Genomic DNA, 21,069 nt, shown 5'->3' with positions numbered 1-21,069 from the left:
GTCTGTATTGTTCATCATCTGCGCTTCACGCCCATACAAGGCGACACAGTAAACATACACCTTCATAACAATTAAATTTACGTTGTAGGTTAATATATTTTTTTATTCATCCCTAGTAAAGCCCATTTTACCAGATACAATTATCTCATCTAATGATCTAACCAGAACCATTTGTCTTAATTAAGTACAAAATACACTGACGAGCCAAAGAACCTGCTACACCTGCCGAATATCGTGTAGGTTCCCCGCGAGCACGCCGAAGTGCCGCAGCACGACGTGGCATGGACTCGACTAATGTCTGAAGTAGTGCTGGAATCAACTGACACAATCAGTCCTGCAGGGCTGTCCATAAAACCGTAAAAATACGAGGGGGTGTAGATCTCTTCAGAACAGAACGTTGTAAGAAATCCCAGATATGCCCAGTAATGTTCATGTCTGGGGAATCTGGTTGCCAGTGGAAGTGTTTAAACTCAGAAGAATGTTCCTAGAGACACTCTGTAGCAATTCTGGACGTGTGGAGTGTCGCATTGTCCTGCTGGAATTGTCAGAATGTACAATGGACACGAATGGATGCAGGCGATGAAACAGGATGCTTTCGTACGTGTCACCTGTCAGGGTCGTATCTAGACGTATCATGCGTCCCATATCACTCCAACTGTCCAACTGCACACGCCCCATACCATAACAGAGCCGCCACCAGCGTGAACAGTCCCCTACTGAGATGCAGGGTCCATGGATTCATGAGGTTGTCTCCACGCCCGTACACGTCCATCCGACCGATACAATATGAAACGAGATTCTTCCGACCAGGCAACATGTTTCCAGTCACCAACAGTCCAATGTAGGTGCTGACGGACCCAGGTGAGGCGTTAACCTTTGTGTCGTGCAGTCATCAAGGGTACACGAGTGGGCCTTCTGTTCCGAAAGCCCGCATGCTGACACGTGTTGGCCAAGCGTTGAAATCTGCAGCAATTTGCGGAAGGGTTGCGCTTCTGTCACGCTGAACGATTCTTTTCAGTCGTCGTTGGTCCCTTCCTTGCAGAATCTTTTTCCAGCAGCTGCGATGTCGGAGACTTGACGTTTTACCGGATTCCTGGTATTCACGGTACACTCGTGAAATGGTAATACGGGAAAGTTCCCACTTCATCGCTACCTCGGAGATGCTGTGTCCCATCGCTCCTTCGTCTTCTATAACACCGTTTTCAAACTCACTTAAATCTTGATTACCTGCCGTTGTGGCAGCAGTAACCGATCTAACAACTGCGCGAGACACTTGTTGTCTTATATAGGCGTTGCCGACCACAGCGCAATAATGGTTCAAATGGCTCTGAGCACTATGGGACTCAACTGCTGTGGTCATCAGTCCCCTAGAACTTAGAACTACTTAAACCTAACTAACCTAAGGACATCACACAAATCCATGCCCGAGGAAGATTCGAACCTGCGACCGTAGCAGTCGCACGGTTCCGGACTGCGCGCCTAGAACCGCGAGACCACCGCGGCCGGCTGACAGTATTTACCACATTCATATGTCCATTGTGCACGTCAGTGAGGTGAGGCAGAAATCTCAGCTTTGAAGTGAACATATTTCTCCTTTTGAAAAAGACTGTTTTTGTTATTGCCACTCTACATTTTGTATCCTATTTTGCTGGCCGCGGTGGCCGAGCGGTTCTAGGCGCTTCAGTCCGGAACCGCGCAACTGCTACGATCGCAGGTTCGAATCCTCCCTTGGGCATGGATGTGTGTGATGTCCTTAGGTTAGTTAGGTTTAAGTAGTTCTAAGTTCTAGGGGACTGGTGACCTCAGATGTTGAGTCCCATAGTGCTCAGAGCCATTTGAACCATTTGTTTCCTCTTTACTTCTTCCGTCTCATTTGCTTTGCTGACCAATAGCAAAACTCACCTACTACATTCAGTATCTAATTTCATAAGCTAATTCGCTCAACATCATCTGATTTAATTCGTTTACACTTCAGTGTCCTTATATAATGTTTTTGGATGTGCATCATACATTGTGTTTTTACGATGATAATCATTCCGTTCAGCTGGTCGTCCATGTTCTTTACCATCTTTGACAGAATTACAGTCTGTTGGCAAACCTCAAAATTTTCATATCTTCTCACTGAACTTTAGTTCTTTTTGCAAGTGTCTCTCTTCTTTTCATTACTGCTCATCATACAGCAGGACGAAATAATGTTTACAAAGGTACTTCATTGTTTACGTTACTGTTAACGAATCTGTGTGGTCGCTTCTCTGTTGTCCCTAAGAAGGCCTGACTCATTCATCATGGATTACAATATTTTAGGAACATTTAGGTCGTGTAAAGATGAGGAATTTTGCTGCTCTTGTTGTATAAGAAGTGAAGAAAGAAGGGATCGATTGATAGGACACGTTCGGAGGCATCAAGAAATCATCAGTCAGTGCTGTCGAGGGAAGTGTGTGTGTGTGTGTGTGTGTGTGTGTGTGTGTGTGTGTGTATGGCGTGGTAATGGAAGGGGGGGGGGTTATAAATTGTGGAGGTAGACCAAGGGATGAATAGGGTAAGCAGGTTCAAATGGAAATAAGTTGCTGTAGTTACTCAGAGAAGAAGAAGCTTGCACGGGAGAGAGCAGAGTGGATAGCTGCATCAAATAAGTCTTGGGACTGGAGGCCACACCACGACTTGGAAAAAGCAGTGCCGTTTGCAGCCGTAGTGAAACGGTGCCGACAGTTTGGCCAAGGCCCTACAGACTTAAACGATGCTGAACGGTAAGGAAGGCCATCGACATCGATCGCTCAGGCAATCCAGGAAGAACATCTGTGGCTGGGGATGGGGGGAGGGTGGGGGCAGAACCGATGATGAGGACGTTCACACGGTGGTTCACGGATGAATCCGTGACCAGGCAGCGGATTTCTTTCGTCGAGGGACTGAACAATTACGACCGAGTGCACCATCCTCGATTTAAAGTTAAGTGCGGTAAAGCCGATGTTTAACACTGCTCAACGCAAATTTCTGGTGCATCGACCTCGATTGAAGTTAAACGAGGGAGCTGACCGTCGCTCACGCCCGGTTTTCACAAAATGACCAGAGTGGCGGCGCGTTTCGATGTACTGAGACAGACTCGAGAACCTGCAGTTGACGTGAACCCAGTAAGTTTATTACTTTACTAATAAAACTTACCAAGAGTGGAATTAAATTGTGCCTCCGCATGTGACCACATTGCCTGCTTTTCCCTAACAACGGGATAAGACGATAATCGGGATTTTGTAATTTTATATATTTGTGGTACCTGAAGTTCAAAACTGAGATATACATCTCCCGAAACAGTGCGACGCAGTTTTCAAAAATTCTCAAGGAAATCGACTTCTAAGTTTTCGGACCAAGTTTAATATGCTCAAATAACGTAGATTATTTTCTATAAGCAGTATGGGACTTTGGTACCATACTTGACCGCTGTGTGGGGCGTCTAGATTCGATTCTAGGTGGATACAAATTTTAAATTGAAAGTGCATGTTCCTAGAATGAAATTTTCCCTTTACAGCGGAGTGTACGGTGATATGAAACTGTGTGCCGGACCGAGACTCGAACTCGGGACCTTTGCCTTTCGCAGGAGAGCTTCTGTGTAGTTTGGAAGGTAGGAGACGAGGTACTGGCGGAATTAAAGCTGTGAGGACGGGGCGTGAGTCGTGCTTGGGGAGCTCAGTTGGTAGAGCACTTGCCCGCGAAAGGCAAAGGTCCCGAGTTCGAGTCTCGGTCCGGCACACAGTTTTAATCTGCCAGGAACTCTCAAAGGTGTATGTTCTATGAGCATTTACATAAAACATGAAATACAAAAAGATATAAAAAATAATTTGTGTTTTTTTTTACTTGTACAAACTTGATTGACAATTTTTTATAAAAGATGGGTAGTTAAGAATTTTTGTTTGAAGTGAAAACTGGATTTTAGTGTGCAATATATAGTTAGATACAAAAAGATGTGCGTTTTTCATAAAATGGGTATTAGGTGTGTTACTTAGCGTCTGTCTGATGAATTTTATGTTTAAATGGCTTAGATATTCGAACTGAACGGAAAAAATGATAATTGAAACGAGACACTGTAGTTTTCTTCTTTTATACTGCAGCCGGCATTTCTTTTAGTTTGAAGAATTGATGCATTCACACCGACCAATTCGAGAAGTATATCCATCTCGTACTTCGAAAAATTTGGTTTTGTTCTTTAGTTTTCTGTTTCGCCAAACATAAACGAACGGACTAGTAGCGAGGTAACGGTTACAGCCGTTTGCAATCTCTATGCCGATTTGAAATTGCCGTGTAAATGTATATGAGCTGCGGCTACCACACGCGTGTCAGCAGAAGCTATAAGTTGTAGGAACAGGTGTGATAACAGTAGCCCGGCTAGCCGATGCAAGGCTAATTAATTCGTGCCCAGTGTCCCAGACCCGGCGCGCCGATGGAGCTGGAGAAGTGAAGAGCGCGGCGCCAGAGGAGAATGTTGTAGTGGCGGCGGCGGCGGCGGCGGCGGCACGCGACGGCCGCACGTGACCCGCGCCAGCTGCTGCTGACTGCCCATCAATCGAGCTGCGCATGCGCCAGGCCCGGCGCTTTCTCTGTCAGCCACTCCCGGCCGAGGCCTTGGCGTCAGCTGCTGCGCCGCGCCGCGCGCCCGCCCCACGTGCTAATCCCTCTGCCCCAGCTGTTTCGCCTCACACCTGGGGACGTCCTCTGGGAACGGTCTCATCCTCGGTTCCAAATCATCTTCGTTTCTCTACCCCGCTGTCGAGGAGAAGTTGCAATAACGGAATGCGAGAGGCAGTCGCGTTTGCGTTGTGAGACGACGTAGAACTCAGTGCCACGCGCTATCCGAAAAATGTATACAAAAATGCAGGGTGTCCATAAATTATCTCTATAACTTTAGACCTTTTATAACTTTGAAACCATACCAAAAGGCGGTTCAGATAATAAAGTAACACGTTATTATGTTAGGCCAAATAACTTTTATTGAATGCTGCTCCACTGTTCAAAGTGACAGAGATTCATGACACTGATTTTCATCGTAGTTATCAAGTCTCTGTAAACAAAGGTCGGAATGCTCTACCAAGAGGTCAGTTCCTTGACGATAAAAATCCGCTCCTCGGTCACGGAGCCATTCGACAAGCATTGTGTTCACGTCCTCATCGTTGGATAATCTCTTTCCTTCCGACCTTCTAGACTTCTTCCTGGTTGGCCGATGTCAATCGCCTTCCTTCTCTGTCAGCATCGCCCACATCCGTGCGGCCTTGCTCAAATCGTTGACTCAATTTTACTACTGCATGGAGCGATATTGCATTTGGTCCGTATTCCGCCATAATTTCACGGTAAATGGAAATGAGCGTTTGGAGTCATTGGCCGGGAGGCCCATTGCGGGGCAGGTCCGGCCGCCTTGGTGCAGTTACATTCGACGCCACATTGGGCGACCTGCGCGCCGGATGGGGATGATACGATGAAGAAGACAGCACAACACCCAGTCCCTGAACGGAGAAAATCCCCTACCCGGCCGAGAATCGAACCCGCACCCGTAGGACGGCAATCCGCCATGCTGTGATTTCACGGTAATCTGTATGTAGTTCAGAAGTTTTGCCCAAAAGAATGATACCGTCTCGCGTCCTTCGTCTTTGAGGTACTTTTGCATTTTTCGTGCCATTTCACTCGCATACCGTGATGCACCTGTTAACCGTACTGCAGCAGTATTATCTTCAGGGGGCGACTGACAATGCGTCATTCTTGACGCGCAATAGTCTTAGCGTGGTGCAACTCACATTTGAATCCCTCTCGTAGATAGCAACAACCGATTTTCACCAAGTGACAAATGAACCCATAAAATACATTTCGTAGTAAAATAAATACACCAAGCGACTATCAGTTGTTGTTTACAATTACAAGGCGTATTTGGAAAGTAAGGTCCGATTTGGCTGAAAATGGAAACCACTGTGAAAATCCGATGGAACTTGCGCAGTTGTGCTGGTCAGTGTCTTTAGTGTGCTTGTCGACCGCTTCACGTCGCTCTTTTCAGTTCCGCAGGCTGATCACGTGGAAATGCGTAAAACAATAGTGTCTCCCACCAAGTATGTGAATCTGGTAAGAGATTTCGTCTGAAGCTATGCAGACCACATAACATAAATGTCATGCGTTTCTTTCTTCAACACAATTCTCAGCCGCATTCTGCAGACTCTCTTGCAGCGTTTTCGATGGGAAGTGTTTGATCACCCACAATACAGCCCGTAATTGGCTCCATCCGATGTTCATCTCTGCTCACATATGAATCGCTGCTTACAAAGACAACATTTTTGCACAAATAACGACTGGCAGACCAGCGTAAAGAATTGGGGCAAAGCATAGGCGGCTGCTTTCTATGACGAGTTTTTACAGCGCTACGAAAATGTCTAAATCGTAGTGGCGACTACTTAGAGAGATAGCTGGAAGGTGTGGCTAACTGTTGCGACTAATTTTTTTTCTTTTCACTGTGATTTCCATTTCGCGAACGATCGGACCTTACTTTCCGAACAGCCCTCGTGTATTCGAACTAGCACTCATCATATGGCTGAACTTCTAAAATTTGCCGGCTGATGTGGCCGAGCGGTTCTAGGCGCTTCAGTCTGGAACCGCGCGACCGCTAGGGTCGCAGGTTCGAATCCTGCCTCGGGCGTGGATGTGTGTGATGTCCTTAGGTTCAAGTAGCTCTAAGTCTAGGGGACTGATGACCTCAGATGTTAAGTCCCATATTGCTCAGAGCCATTTGAACCATTTGTGCTTGGTCAGGTGATCGAGGCGGCCACCGAAGGAGACTATTTGGCCGAGTCCAACTATCCGGAAACTTTCCATCCAGAAACTGGCGGACATTTAGGGACCAGTGAGATGGTGAGAAATGACGTCAGGCTGCCGGTTTTACAATTGTTACACTGCAAACGCTTTTAAAATATTCAGGAGGACATCACTGTTGACGATAGTCTCGCAGAAAGAGAACGAAACAGTGATGCAATTATACGTAATTTTGCACCACCCATTGACTTTCGGACCATCTCATTCCATTTTACGTGTAATATGAGGACATTCTGTTCTCCGTATACGGAAGTTATGACCGTTCAGTTTATGGGCTACACGAAACGTTGACTCCTCGAAGAGCCAGCCGGATTGGCCGAGCGGTTCTAGGCGCTACAGTCTGGAACCGCGCGACCGGTACGGTCGCAGGTTCGAATCCTGCGTCGGGCATGGGTGTGTGTGATGTTCTTAGGTTAGTTAGGTTTAAGTAGTTCTAAGTTCTAGGGGACTGATGACCTCAGAAGCTAAGTCCCATAGTGCTCAGAACGATTTGAACGATTTTGAACTCCTCGAAGAAACAAATATTTTCCAAAGAGTCATTGTAGCATCGGTATTGGGCATCATATCAAGTGCAAATTGTACGCACTGAGGTTTGTCCGTCGCCTTTGGTGGCTGAAGGAGGCGCGCCTTGCAGGTATAAAAACGTAACCTGTTATGCAGTTGACTGTTGACCGTGGCATTTCCAGCCTCCGGGTGCTGTACGCACTGGCTTTGCTCGACTCCTCGCAAGCACTTGCCGTGCCTTGTCTACATTGGCGTCTGAAAAGCCCGAATAGTTGCTCGGGACGGTGATTTCTTTCCATACTGTGTCCTATTGTTTCGTTGCACTTGGGTATCGGACCTTCTTTCTATGAACAAGGCTGAGCTTCCTCGTGTCAATTTCGTCACTTCTGCAGCACCTGGAGAGTAAAAATGAAAAAGGTTTAACATGTTGACACGTAGATTATATTATGTAGTATATATTTAAAGTTATGAAAGTCTAAAGTTGTAATGACAATTTATGTACGCTCTGTGCTATTCGCGCACTCCCAGAAGATGTCGCGCAGTGTCTGAGAGACACAAATCGAAAGTAGTCAAGCGACGCCGGTAGCTTTCCCCTGCTACCAGCCTGACTTGACTTCTTTAGCAGATAGTACTAAGTTTAGCATGCCGTATGCATTTTGTATGCGAAGCTGGGCGTTACGCGCTCAGTTAACGACACCCGAAGCAAAACTCAGCACAGCAAAGAAACGCAGAATGGCGGCAGTAGTGTTAATGTGAAGTGCATCATATGCTGGGCTAAGGCTGGTAGCGACCCGAAACAAGGGAATATCGGTCCAAAGTCGTACACAATCTCGAGACTTTTGTCGATTCTCCTACTCCCGAACCGAACTGTTAGTTTTTGAATCCGATCAATTCCTTATCTTTAACGGACTCGGAGTGAAGCAAACGTTTTGTTACTCGCGTGTCTTCTTCCCCGTACGCAGATCATGCCGACTCGGTAACTTTGTATTCCACTGATTTCCTATTCTGTGCAGAGAAAGTCGGTACGTGACACATGGTGCGGAATGCATTTTGCCACTCGCCGTGTTTTCTTCCGCCATACCGTTCGTGTCCGGCTCGGACCGAATCGACAGTATTCGTAAGCCTCCAATTCATTTACTCCCAGAAACGTTTCGCACACTGTGTCGTATTAATTCAAACGCCACCGCGTGCAATAGATGTCGTCGGTCATTTCTGCGGTCACTGCATGCCTCCGACATCAGTTAATCTCTAAATTATTTGAAAACAGTCTTGATCGCAGCCGATGTTAACTTGTCACCGGTTTCGGGTTAAACTTGTGCGATTAAGTCTCGTTTGATTGGCTGACTTCCCGCCTGCTACTTACCCCTCTAGGGCTGTAAAAGTAAGGACTAAATTTTACACCGCATGTATTCCGTTTTGTCGAGACACATATCTGTTGCTTAGCGTTCTTTACTCTTTGCTTAACGCCATTTCGCGCAAATCCTTTTTGAAATTCGTGGTGGGCTTTCCTCTGTCTGACCCCTGGCCTCTGGAGCGCCCTCTCTCTACCCTATATGCTTTAACTCGCAGCTGCTTAGCTATCAGCATCAGTTACAGTAAATGAGGCCTCCTCAGCGTGTTACACGCCATCGCCGTCATCCACATGGGTAATGAAGCATCGTTTTAGAGTATACTTTTACATCATCGACTTCTCTATGTAACACACCACTTCTACTGTACATTTGGTGCTACGGTGGAAACTCTGATGATGGCCCGAAATTAAAACGGCGAAACCGGACAGAAGTTAACATCGGCTGTGATCAAGACTGTTTTTAAATAATTTTGTGACAACAAAGGTAGCTGTTCTCCAACCATGTTATACAAAGTTAATTAATTCGACCTAATTACGTTTCTTACAAACAGTGCTGTTCGATTTTAAAATTAAAGTTTGGTCTGAGTTGAATGAAGAGACTAATTTTATATTACGACGACTCGTTATGCTATTCGTATCAGTTCAGACTGACGACAATTGAGTACATTTTTGTCGTTGCGTAGCCGAACAGAAGCATAATTTGCGATGTTTTCAGAGAAGAGCTATGAAGTAATGCAGAGTGTCAGGCAGGACTAGGTCAACGACGAATTCCAACAAGCATTTGTGAGAAATAGCATTAAGTAACGAGTAAAGAACGCAAGCAACAGATATTTGTCTCGACAAAACGGAATACATGCAGTGTAAAATTTAGTCGTTACTTTTACAGCCCTAGAGTGGTAACTCTCAGGCGGGAAGTCATCCAAGCACACGAGACGTAATCGCCGAAGTTTAACCCGCTGTCTCTACACTTTAGCCAACAGCCTTGCCGCAGTGGTAACACCGGTTCCCGTCAGATCACCGAAGCTAAGCGCAATTGGACTGGGCTAGCACTTGGATGGGTGACCATCCGGTCTGCCGAGCGCTGTTGGCGCACTGGGTGCACTCAGCCCATGTGAGACTGAGGAGCTACTTGATTGAGAAGTAGCGCTCCAGTCTCGTAAACTGACATTCGGCCGGGAGAGAGGCGGGGGGGGGGGGGGGGTGGGGTGGGAGGGGGTGCAGACCACATGCCCCTCCATATCCACATCTGATGACGCCTGTCGGCACCATTTGGCCGTCATGGCCTGTTCGGGAGGAGTTTATTTTAGTTTAGTCTCTACACCTTCAGGCAACGCTCTCTTGTATGATTGGTCGTTGTGAGCTTTGGTTTTGATTGTTTTTATTTATTTCAGTTATAGGAGTTAAAACTTTATTTGTTGCTACTATTGGTTTTTGCATGTCGCATATACTGAAAGACTTTACATCCAGACACAAGTTCGTTGGGTGGAAATGTTTATAAATTCTCGATCGAGGTCAGTCGAAAGAAATGGTTTGCGCGGTACGTGCTATTTTTCTCTCCGTTAACAAGGTGGTCGATAGAACTACTGCAGCCTTGAATGAAAACAGGAAGTCTTTTGTGAAGACAATTATCGTGTAAAACCCAGCTCGCTCCGTCCGTCCACTAGACACAGAAAGCAGTAGATTCACGTGCCAAGGTAGGTGCCGTGACCGTGACTTACGGGAGGCGTTCGATTCAGTTCCGCACTGCTGCCTGATGAACGAAATACGAGCGTACGGAATATCAGACGAACTGTGTGATTGGATCGATGAATTTCTAGCAAACAGAAGACAGCATTACATTCTCAACGGAGGTAAGTCATCAGACATAAAAATGTTTATGGGCGTGCCCCAGGGTGTCTTTAGGACCATTACGTTGTGCAGTTATATAAATGACCTAGTAAACAACAACGAAAGTTCGATGAGGCTTTTCGCGATTGATGCTGTTGTGCACAGGTACGTCGCAACATCAGAAAACTGAAGCGAAATGCACGAAGATTGAACAATGAATTAAAATAACGTTAACAACTTCCTAAGACAAGAACTAAATTAGTTTAGTGATACTAACATCTAAGCTACGGCATTTGTATTGAACTGTTGACTGGCATCGAAAGTGTGCCTATTTCGTCGAATGCCAGTCCAAGATTTAATACTTCCCTTATCTTTAGGGAAATGTGCACGTTTCCGAGGGCAGTCTACGGTACAATGAAATTCTCGTGACGTTTCACACAGTGAATTTTTCCTCTTTCCTTGGACAAAGAAGCCATTGCGTGGCAGGCAGTTCCAGAATGGCGACAGCCAAAATGTAGAATTCTACGACATAGGTATCCGTGAAGACATGCATCGTGAAAAGCGGATCTGAGAGGTAAAGCCATACACTAAGTTTGTAAAAATTTATTTTTGTGGTGGTTCACAACCTGAACGTGTTTTGTGAATTAAAACATGGTCCAGACAGGCTGTATTACGTTATTTTATTATTCATGCGTTTGGCCAGTTTCGACCTTTAGTCATTTTCAGGCACCTATCTTAAGCTTCTAACTTCCTTTTACATTATAATACACTGAAGAGCCAAAGGAACTGGTAAACCTGACTAACGCAGGGCTATCTTTAAACCCGTAAGAGTACGAGGGGATGGAGATCTCTTCTGAACAGCACGTTGCAAGGCATCCCAGATATGCTCAACAATGTTCGTCTCTGGGGAGTCTGGTGGTCAGCGTAAGTGTTTAAACTCAGAAGAGTGTTCCTCGAGCCGCTTTGTAATTCTGGACGTGAGGCGTGTCACATTGTTCTGCTGGAATTGTCCCTTGCACAATGGACATGAATGTATGCAGATGGTCAGACAGGAAGCTTACCTACGTTTCACCTGTCAGAGTCTTGTCTAGACGTATCAGGGGTCCCATATCACTCCAACTGCACACACCCCACACCATTACAGGGCCTCCACCAGCTTCAATTGTCCCCTGCTGACGTGTAGGATCCATGGATTCATAAGATTGTGTCCTTACCCGTCCGTACACGTACATCCGTTCGATACAATTTAAGACGAGACTCTTCCAACCAGGCAACGTGTTTCCAGTCATCAGCAATCAAATGTCGGTGCTGACGGACCCAGGCGAGGCGTAAAGCTTTGTGTCGTGCAGTCATCAAGCGTACAGGAGTGGGCCATCGGTTCCGAAAGCCCATATTGATAATGTTTCGTTGGTTCGCATGATGACACTGGTTGATGGCCCTGCATTGAAATCTGCAGCAATTTGCGAAAGCGTTGCACTTCTGTCACGTTGATCGATTGTCTACAGCCATCGCTGGTCCCGGTTTTTGCAGGATCTTTTTCTGGCCGCAGCCACGTCGGAGAACTGATGTTTTACCGGATTTCTGATATTCACGGTACACTTGTGAAATGGTCGTACGGGAAAATCCCCACGTCATCGCTACCTCGGAGATGCTGTGTACCTTCGCTCGTGCGCCGACTATAACATCACATTCAAACTCACTTAAATCTTGCCGATCTGCCATGCAGCAGCAGTAACCGATCTAACAAGTGCGCCAGTCACTTATTGTCGCATATAGGCTTTGCCGACCACAGCGCCGTATTCTGCCTGATTACATATCTCTGTATTTGAGTACGCGTACCTACACCAATTCCTTTGGCGCGTCTGTGCATATTGTTGGTACATGTCGACAGTAATACATCTTACGTCTGTGCGTATGCGGCACTAAAACAGTATACTATTGTACATGGTTACGTCTAGTAGCAGATACAAACAGAAAGATAATAAGTCATTTTTATTTCCATTGAGAATAGCGCAATTTTTGTTATTACATTAGCTTAGCCCAGCATTCTCAATCTGTGGAGCGCTCCCCCCTAGGGGCGAATGATATTTGTAAATGGGAGGCGCGAGCTTATCGAAAAGAAAAGAAAATTTACTTGAAAGCAACGAACGCAAAAAATCCCGTTTCGCAAAGGTACGAAATTGAAATTTTCTATAGCGTACTAAATGCTCTTGTTTCACTGCAAAAAACTGGACAGTCCACCCTGCCCGTAGTTCTAGCGCTTCGTGATAAGAAACACAAGTTACAGCTGCGTCACCGAACAACAAAGGCTCATAAACTTTCCTCCGGGAGTGTCGTTGCAACTGTACCATCTCCTGGGGATGTGCTGACCCACAGATGCTCACATTATGATCGTTCACGTTTCCATTGAGGTGAAATGTCATGACTGAAGGCGGCACACTCTAGAAAATATTCATTGTCATGCTGCAATATTTCGTTTACAATTCTGGCACGTAATCTGTAAACTGTATGCTTCAGAGCTTGTACCACGTAGACAAACAAAACTGTATGAGTTGCTCTTTCATTTGATGTATTATTTATAATTGTAAGTGGGATGTAATAATGTAACAAATGTAGTAATGTAAAGTAATAAAAAACCCTGAAATCCCGATATTCATTTTGAAGCACCCGATGTTTTCGCGTGCTACCTGTAAGACAGAGAGCAATAGAAGAACATCGATTCTGGTTTTGCCAATGTAGCGCATCAGTGTGGCAAAATAGCAATACATTTACGTATTATTGGTAATTTGTAGGGTTTGTAATTTTGTAGCTTTAGCGTCAAAATACTCAAAATTGCGGGAGGGGGAATTAAAATTATGACACAAAATTGCGTCACGAGTACTGAAAGGTTGAGAAGCACTGAGCAAGCTTATAACTGAGTTTTGTAAGAGAGAGAGAGAGAGAGAGAGAGAGAGAGAGAGAGAGAGAGAGAGAGAGTGTGTGTGTGTGTGTGTGTGTGTGTGTCCTTAAAACGCAAGGACTAGAGGAGTTTTTTCTCGGCGCATTCTCTTTGATTTATTTATTGGCCTCTTAATTCACCAATACAGCCAATCCAAACTTGCAGTTCTTCCTATCCCGTGAAGCCATCAGTCTAATTCTGAGGAATTTAAAAAAAATGGCTCTGAGCACTATGGGACTTAACATCTATGGTCATCAGTCCCCTAGAACTTAATAACTACTTAAATCTAACTAACCTAAGGACATCACACAACACCCAGCCATCACGAGGCAGAGAAAATCCCTGACCCCGCCGGGAATCGAACCCGGGAACCCGGGCGTGGGAAGCGAGAACGCTATGGCACGATCACGAGATGCGGGCAGGAATTTAAAACATAAATTTGACTCACACTATCAATAATACATAATTAAATACAGAGGATTCTTAGGTCGTACCATTGAGTCTTTGGTAAATGTGGATGGATTTGTTTGTACCAGGTGCTCTTGTGCAGATCTTTGCTCTCCCACGCCATGTTCTATTCGTTTTCGGGTGTGTCTAGCACTACAGTAGTTATATCATGCACTAAAATGCATCGCTCCTGTATCCCATTAATTGTTGCGTTCTGTGCCAATTAGTCAACTTCGTCATTCGTCACAATCCAAGCATGTGCCTTGCTCCATGCATATATACCTCCGTACCGTTTCTTTGTAGCTCCGGTTTGGGATGGCCGTTATAGCTGAAACAACCGGTTTTCGGTTATATCGTTTTTTTTTCAACAACACTTTAACCGGGCTGTTAAAACCGCTCGAAATAACTAATTTCTGAAATAACGGATTTTCGGTTTTTTATTCCTACTATTTCCTGTAATGAACGCAGAAATCGAACCAAGATTGAACAGTTTTTTCTCTTTCAGTTTCAAGATATATTGAATCAAAATATTAAACGAAATAGGCAAATAAAAAAAAAGTTGTCCGTATATCGTTCACTGCTTTTGTCGAAAAGTGTTGAGTGGTTGACTACCACAAAAAATCACCAGTTTTCTCCTATTGATGCTAATTTTTGGAAACTCTGCTCAAAAATCATGTTGTGATTGGGGATCATAGCATTATTTGGACATTACGAGTAGTCCGTGCTAAAGGGTGGAAATTGAGGTTGAAGAACTCTATTTTTCGTGTTAATTTGTCCATTTCCAAGAGCTACAAGCAGAAAAGGCACGTTATGCAGACACAGGCAGCAGGTCACGTGCTATCTATTTTTACTGTAACTATGAATGAATTGTTGTTTAAATTTTTAGTCACAAGTTTGTGTTGGCTTCTCGCGTTTTTAATCTTTTAACGACAATGGAACATTGTACTTCAATGATATAGCACTTCATAAAATACTTCCAGACTAGGGATGGTGCCATTCTGTAATACAAACGATGTCCGACGACTTAAGTGATAATCTACTAAGCTGACCAGACAGTACACCGGACGTGGTGGCCGAGCGGTTCTAGGCGCTTCAGTCCGGAACCGCGCGACTGGTACGGTCGCAGGTTCGAATCCTGTCTCGGGCATGGATGTGTGTGATGGCCTTAGATTAGTTAGGTTTAAGTAGTTCTAAGCTCTAGGGGACTGATTACCTCAGATGTTAAGTCCCATAGTCCTCAGAGCCATTTGAACCAGACAGGACAAGTCTTGCAGATTACATGCACACGCTTACCATCTAATAGGCCGCGCCGCGGTAAAAAGGTACATTATTGTCTCAGCAACGCTGTACCATTTCTAATGCCATGTGTTTGTTTCTCGTTTCTGTCGGCATTGTTATTAAAATAAAACTGATACTCTTTCCCATTTTCTGTAGTTAAGCAATTTTTCAAAGCAGTGCAGAAAATGGTTTGTTTAAAAACGAAAAAACTTAGCACTGCGTCTATGGCTAATTAATATTCCATTTTTTTCGTATCCGGTTATTAGTAAACAATGAAGAACACCTGTTATAACCGAGACCAAACAAACGCCGAAAAATACCGGTTATTCGGAACTAAAATATCAGTATCGGTTTTAACCGGTCGGTTTTTCCCATCCCTAGCTCTGATACAGCAACAGCTGTTTTGCATGTTAAATAAAAATTTCTTTTGTCTTTACCAACTGACGTCAGCATTTACACCGCGGAAAACGAGATCATAATACCGGTAGCTGTGACGGTCGTGGCTAGAAGTTGAGCCGGCATTTAAGACGTGAGCGGAGCTCATCTCCGGTAATGGCGCCGGCTAGACTCGGCAGGCTAGAGCCTCGGAGCGCGCGTGCTCAAGGATCGATGGCTGGCGGCTGCAGCGCCGGAAGCCATCCTGGCGCCGTAATTGCTCCCGCAGGAAGTCTCGTCGGGCGCCCGGCTGCCACCAGCGTCGACAGTCTAAGCGTTAAGGTCAACAGCCACGCTCAGAGCGGATCGTCCCGTTATTGGCTACCAGGCGCTAAGATGTACTTCATCCGCCCTCACACTACTATCGCCGATTTGCTCCGTTCGATGTCCGCGACTGAAATGGTCGTTGTAGTGTGAATGAAGTTGCTCCAAAATAAAAGCGAGGCGTCACAGCTGCTACAAAAATATGCAGCTTTTGTAGTTGTGCTACGAGGTCCGCCTTTCAGATTGGTCGTTCTAAACGTAAAAATCGAGCTGCTGCAGCATTGTTTGTTATTCGTCGTCGTATAAGACGTAAGCACCAATGAAACTGGCGACTTGTGTATCGTCCAAGTGAAGTGAGAGTGTGTGTAGTTATATAGAAACTTACGGATTATATAGAGAAATTCTTCGACGTGCTTATTACCGTGTGTCTGTAACGTCTTTCGACTTACTGTTGTCGAACATCGAAACTAACATCCAAAAGAAAAAAAAAACTAAGTTACGTCGTTGAGTTCATATAAAAGAAATCCTTGCATTATATTATTAAATATAGTGATTGTTTAACATAAGCATGAACTTAACTAGGTTTATGTTACAAATTCATATTAATTATTTAGTTGTTGTTGTCCTCAGTCCGAAGATTTGTTTGCTGCAGCATACTACTCTGCTCTGTGCAAGCCTCTTCATCTTCGAATAACTACTGAAACCTACGTCCGTCTCAATCTCTTTAACTACAATGAAGAGCCAAAGAAACTGGTATACCTGCCTAATATCGTGAATCGCCCCCGCGACCACGCAGAACTGCCGCTACACGACGTCCCATGGACTCGACTAATGTTTGGAATAGTGCTGGAAGGAATTGACAGCATGAACCCTGGGATGATGTCTTCCAAACAACACGTTGCATCCCAGATATGCTTAATAATGTTCATGTCCGGGGAGTTTGGTGGGCAGTGGATGACTTTAAACACAAAAGAGTGCTCCTGGAGCCACTCTGTAGCAATTCTGGACGTGTGGGGTGTCGTACAGTCCTGGTGGAATTGCCCACGTCTGTCGGAGTGCACAGTGGACGTGAATGGATGCATGTGATCAGACAGGATGCTTACGCACGTGTCACCTGTCAGAGTCGTATCAGGAGTTCCATATCACTCCAGCTGCACTCGCCCCACATCATTATAGAGCCTCCACGACCTTGAACAGTCATCTACTGAGATGCACGCTCCATGGATTCATGAGGTCGTCTCCGTACCCGTACACGTCCATCCTCTCGATACAATTTGAAACAAGACTTGTCTGACAAGGCAACATCTTCCAGTCATCAACAGTCGATGTTGTTGGGCCCAGGCGAGGCGTAAAGCTTTGTGCTGAACAAGGGTACACAAGTGGGCCTTTGGCTTCAAAAGCCCATATCGATGATATTTCGTTGAATGGTTCGCATGCTGACACTTGTTGATGGCCCAGCATTATAAGCTGCAGCAGTTTGCGGAAGGTTGCACTGCTGTCACGTTGAACTATTCTCTTCAGTTGTGGGTATCGGAGATTTGATGTTTTACCGGTTTCCTGATATTCACGGTACACTCGTGAAATGGTCGTACGGGAAAATACCCACTACATCGCTACCTCGGTGATGCTGTGTCCCATCGCTCGTGCGCCGACTGTAACACCACGTTGAGACTCACTTAAATCTTGATAACTTGCCATTGTAGCAAGAGTAACTGATCTGACAACTGCTCCAGACACTTTTTGTCTTATATAGGCAGCACCATATTCTGCCTGTTTACATATCTCTGTATTTGAATACGCATTCCTATACCAGTTTCTTTGACGCTTTAGTGTATATTCATCCCTTAGTCCCGCTCTCCTGTTTCTATCGTCCACACTTCCTTCGAGTATCACAATGACAATAGGTTGATACCTCAGATTGTGTCCTATCGACCGATCCCTTGGTTTAGTCAAGTTGTGCCATATATTAATCCCCGATCCGATTCAGTAGCCGCTCGCTGTGCCCGAGCGTTTCTAGGCGCGTCAGTCTGGAACCGCGCGACCACTAAGGTCGCAGGTTCGAATCCTGCGTCGAGCATGGATGTGTGTGATGTCCCTATGTTAGTGAGGTTTAAGTAGTTCTAAGTTCTAGGGGACTGATGACCTCAGATGTTAAGTGCCATAGTGCTCAGAGCCATTTGAACCTTTTTTTTTCGATTCAGTACCTCCTCAATAATTACACGATATACCAACCTGATCTTCAGCATTCACACGTAAAACAGGCTACAGTAAACGTCGTGGCTGCTTCTTTACTGCCAATAAAAAACAGATTGTGTCCTATCGACCGACTTCCACTAAATACCTAGGAATTATAATTACGAACAACAATGGGAAGGAACACATAGAAAATGTTGTGGGGAAGGCTAACCAAAATTGCGTTTTATTGGCAGAACACGTGGAAAATGTAACAGATCTGCTAAAGAGACTGCCTAGAGTACGCTTCCTTGTCTTCTTTTAGAATACTGCTGCGCGGTGTGGGATCGTTACCAGATAGGATTGACGGAATACATCAAGATTGTTCAAAGAAGGCAGCACGTATTGTATTATCGCGAAATAGGGGAGAGAGTATCGTTGAAATGGTACAGGATTTGGGATGGACATCATTAAAATAAAGGCGTTTTTCGTTGTGGTAAACGTTGTGGTAAAATCTTATCAGGAAATTTCAGTCACCAACTTTCTCCTCCGAATGCGAAACTATTTTTTTGACGCCGACCTTCATAGGGAGAAACATCGAAGAGAAAGGTCTATTGTCAGACAGTCAACCGGGATTTAGAAAACATCGTTCTTGTGAAACAGAACTAGATCTTTACTCAGTAGATTTCCAGAAGCCTGTACCACACAAGCAGCTTGTAGTGAAATTGCGTGCTTATGGAATACCGCCTCAGTTATGTGGCTGGATTCGTGAGTTCCTGTCAGGCAGGTCACAGTTTGCAGTAACAGACGGGAAGTCATCGAGTAAAACGGAAGTGATTTCTGGGATTCCCCAAAGTGGTGTTATAGACCCTTCGCTGTTACTTATCTATATAAACGATTTAGCAGACAATCTGGGGAGCCGTCTTAGGTTGTTTCCAGATGATGCTGTCGTTTATCGACTGGGAAAGTCATCAGAAGATCAAAACAAATTGCAAAACGATTTAGAAAAGATATCTGTATGGTGCAGAAATTGGCAATTGACACTAAATAACCAAAAGTGTGAGGTCGTCCACATGAATGTTAAAAGTAATCCGTTAAACTTCGGTTACACGATAAATCAGTCAAATGTAAAAGCCATAACTTCAACTAAATACCTAGGAACTACGATTACGAACAACTTCAATGGGAAGGAACACATAGAAAATGTTGTGGGGAAGGCTAACCAAAATTGCGTTTTATTGGCAGAACACGTGGAAAATGTAACAGATCTGCTAAAGAGACTGCCTAGAGTACACTTGCTTGCCCTCTTTTAGAATACTGCTGCGCGGTGTGCGATCCTTACCAGATAGGATTGACGGAATACATGAAGAAAGTTCAAAGAAGGCAGCACGTTTTGTATTATCGCGAAATAGGGGAGAGAGTATCGCTGAAATAGTGCAGGATTTGGGGTGGAAATCATTAACACAAAGGCGTTTTTCGTTGTGGCAGAATCTTATCACGAAATTTCAATCACCAAATTTCTCCTCCGAATGCGAAACTATTTTTTTTTGACGCAACCTTCATAGGGAGAAACGATCCTTATAATAAAATAAGTGATATCAGAGCTCGCACGTAAAGATACAGGTGTTCGCTTTTTTCTGCGCGCTGTACGAGATTGGAGTAATATTGAATTATTGCGAAGGTAGTTTGATGAACCATCTGCCAGGCACTTGAATGTGATTTGCAGAATATCCATGTAGATATAGATGTAGACCAGTCGTCCCTGCGTCTCAAAATGTTGAAGGATATGCTGATGACTGGTAATGCGACGAGAACGGCGGAATGCACTGGTCGCGTCGCGCATGTTTAAGAGCAGCCGTCTGCTCGTGTCCGACAGTCATTTGTATCCGCCCAGCCTGACTGTCGATATGGAGGAAAGGTCAGAGATACCCCGGCTTCCTACCACGGCAGTAGGTTGCTCCCGCGGAGCCTGCCGCCGCGAGCGTGCAACGAGGGCCCGTCTACTGACGCGAGGGTCTCTGTAAATCCGCGGCCCAGGAGTTTCGCTACTCTCTGAAGCCTTTGGTATTCGCCATTGATAGTGGGGTGATTGATCTTGCCTATGTCTACGTTTTTCGATTCACATCGCTCCCTCGATTGCGTACGCTTACGATGACTTGCGGTACACTCTTTACTCTGCTTCTGGCTAGCCGTTCACTTCCTGAAGTCCGAAATCCACCGCCATCGACCGCTGGAACCGCCTGTTTGTCCCTGCAGTCTCTGCGTCTGCGCCTACCTTCGCCGAGTAGGATAGAAAACCTGCTCGCTTCTTTTTTTTCCGCTGCTGCTGTTGCCTCCCGAGTCTTCCCCCACGCCGGCCGCGTCCCTTCTCACGCCGTGATCATCAAGTTGTCGGCAGATCACCACACGCGGTCTCCTACTGAATGTCAGTCACAGCTTCTAAAGGCCCCACTGTCAGACTGTCGGCGTTTATTTAACTGCAGTCTACATCGTTCTAGTCGTAAACCTTTCATCCGGCTCGTATCTGTCATATGCATTGTTTGGCACGGATAATCTTGTTTACTGTGCGGCATAAATAGATCCAGAGAGAGAGAGAGAGAGAGAGAGAGAGAGAGAGAGAGAGAGAGAGAGAGTGAGAGAGGGGGGGGGGGTCTGTAATACAGAAAATTTCGAATTAAAAGGCTGATACAAACAAAGGAGTTACACCGACACATTAACGAGATGCTTGCGTTACTAAGGAACTACCTGTCGCGACGTACTAGTGCGCAACACTTTTGCGACTCTTAACGCTGTGCGAGGCTGGACGAACAGTTATTATAGACGTCTTCCTACGCTCCGTCACAAGATGATATGCACGAGATACGGCATAAAATGAACGATTCTGGTGTTTCAGTATCTGTGTGCCTATGAAATATGTTAAACGTGCCGTATAGTTGTAGACGTCTGCGGATAAGCAGTAATTTTTGCTATGCGGATCAAAGGCCATACCGTTGCGGATGTCGGCAGGTATATCCGTAAT

General features: G+C 45.2%; 1 protein-coding gene and 1 pseudogene across 1 annotated transcript in view; both read left to right on the top strand.

Annotated features, from left to right (window-relative positions):
• LOC126299157 (protein suppressor 2 of zeste-like) overlaps positions 1 to 21,069 on the top strand; it is a 443,886-nt gene that overhangs the window by 237,470 nt on the left and 185,347 nt on the right. The gene's annotated exons all lie outside the window — the stretch shown is intronic.
• On the top strand, positions 9,662 to 9,779 carry LOC126299728 (5S ribosomal RNA; annotated as a pseudogene).

The sequence above is a fragment of the Schistocerca gregaria genome, chromosome X (assembly GCF_023897955.1).
Source record: "Schistocerca gregaria isolate iqSchGreg1 chromosome X, iqSchGreg1.2, whole genome shotgun sequence".
NCBI lineage: Eukaryota > Metazoa > Arthropoda > Insecta > Orthoptera > Acrididae > Schistocerca > Schistocerca gregaria.
This window is presented reverse-complemented; position numbering and strand designations above follow the sequence as displayed.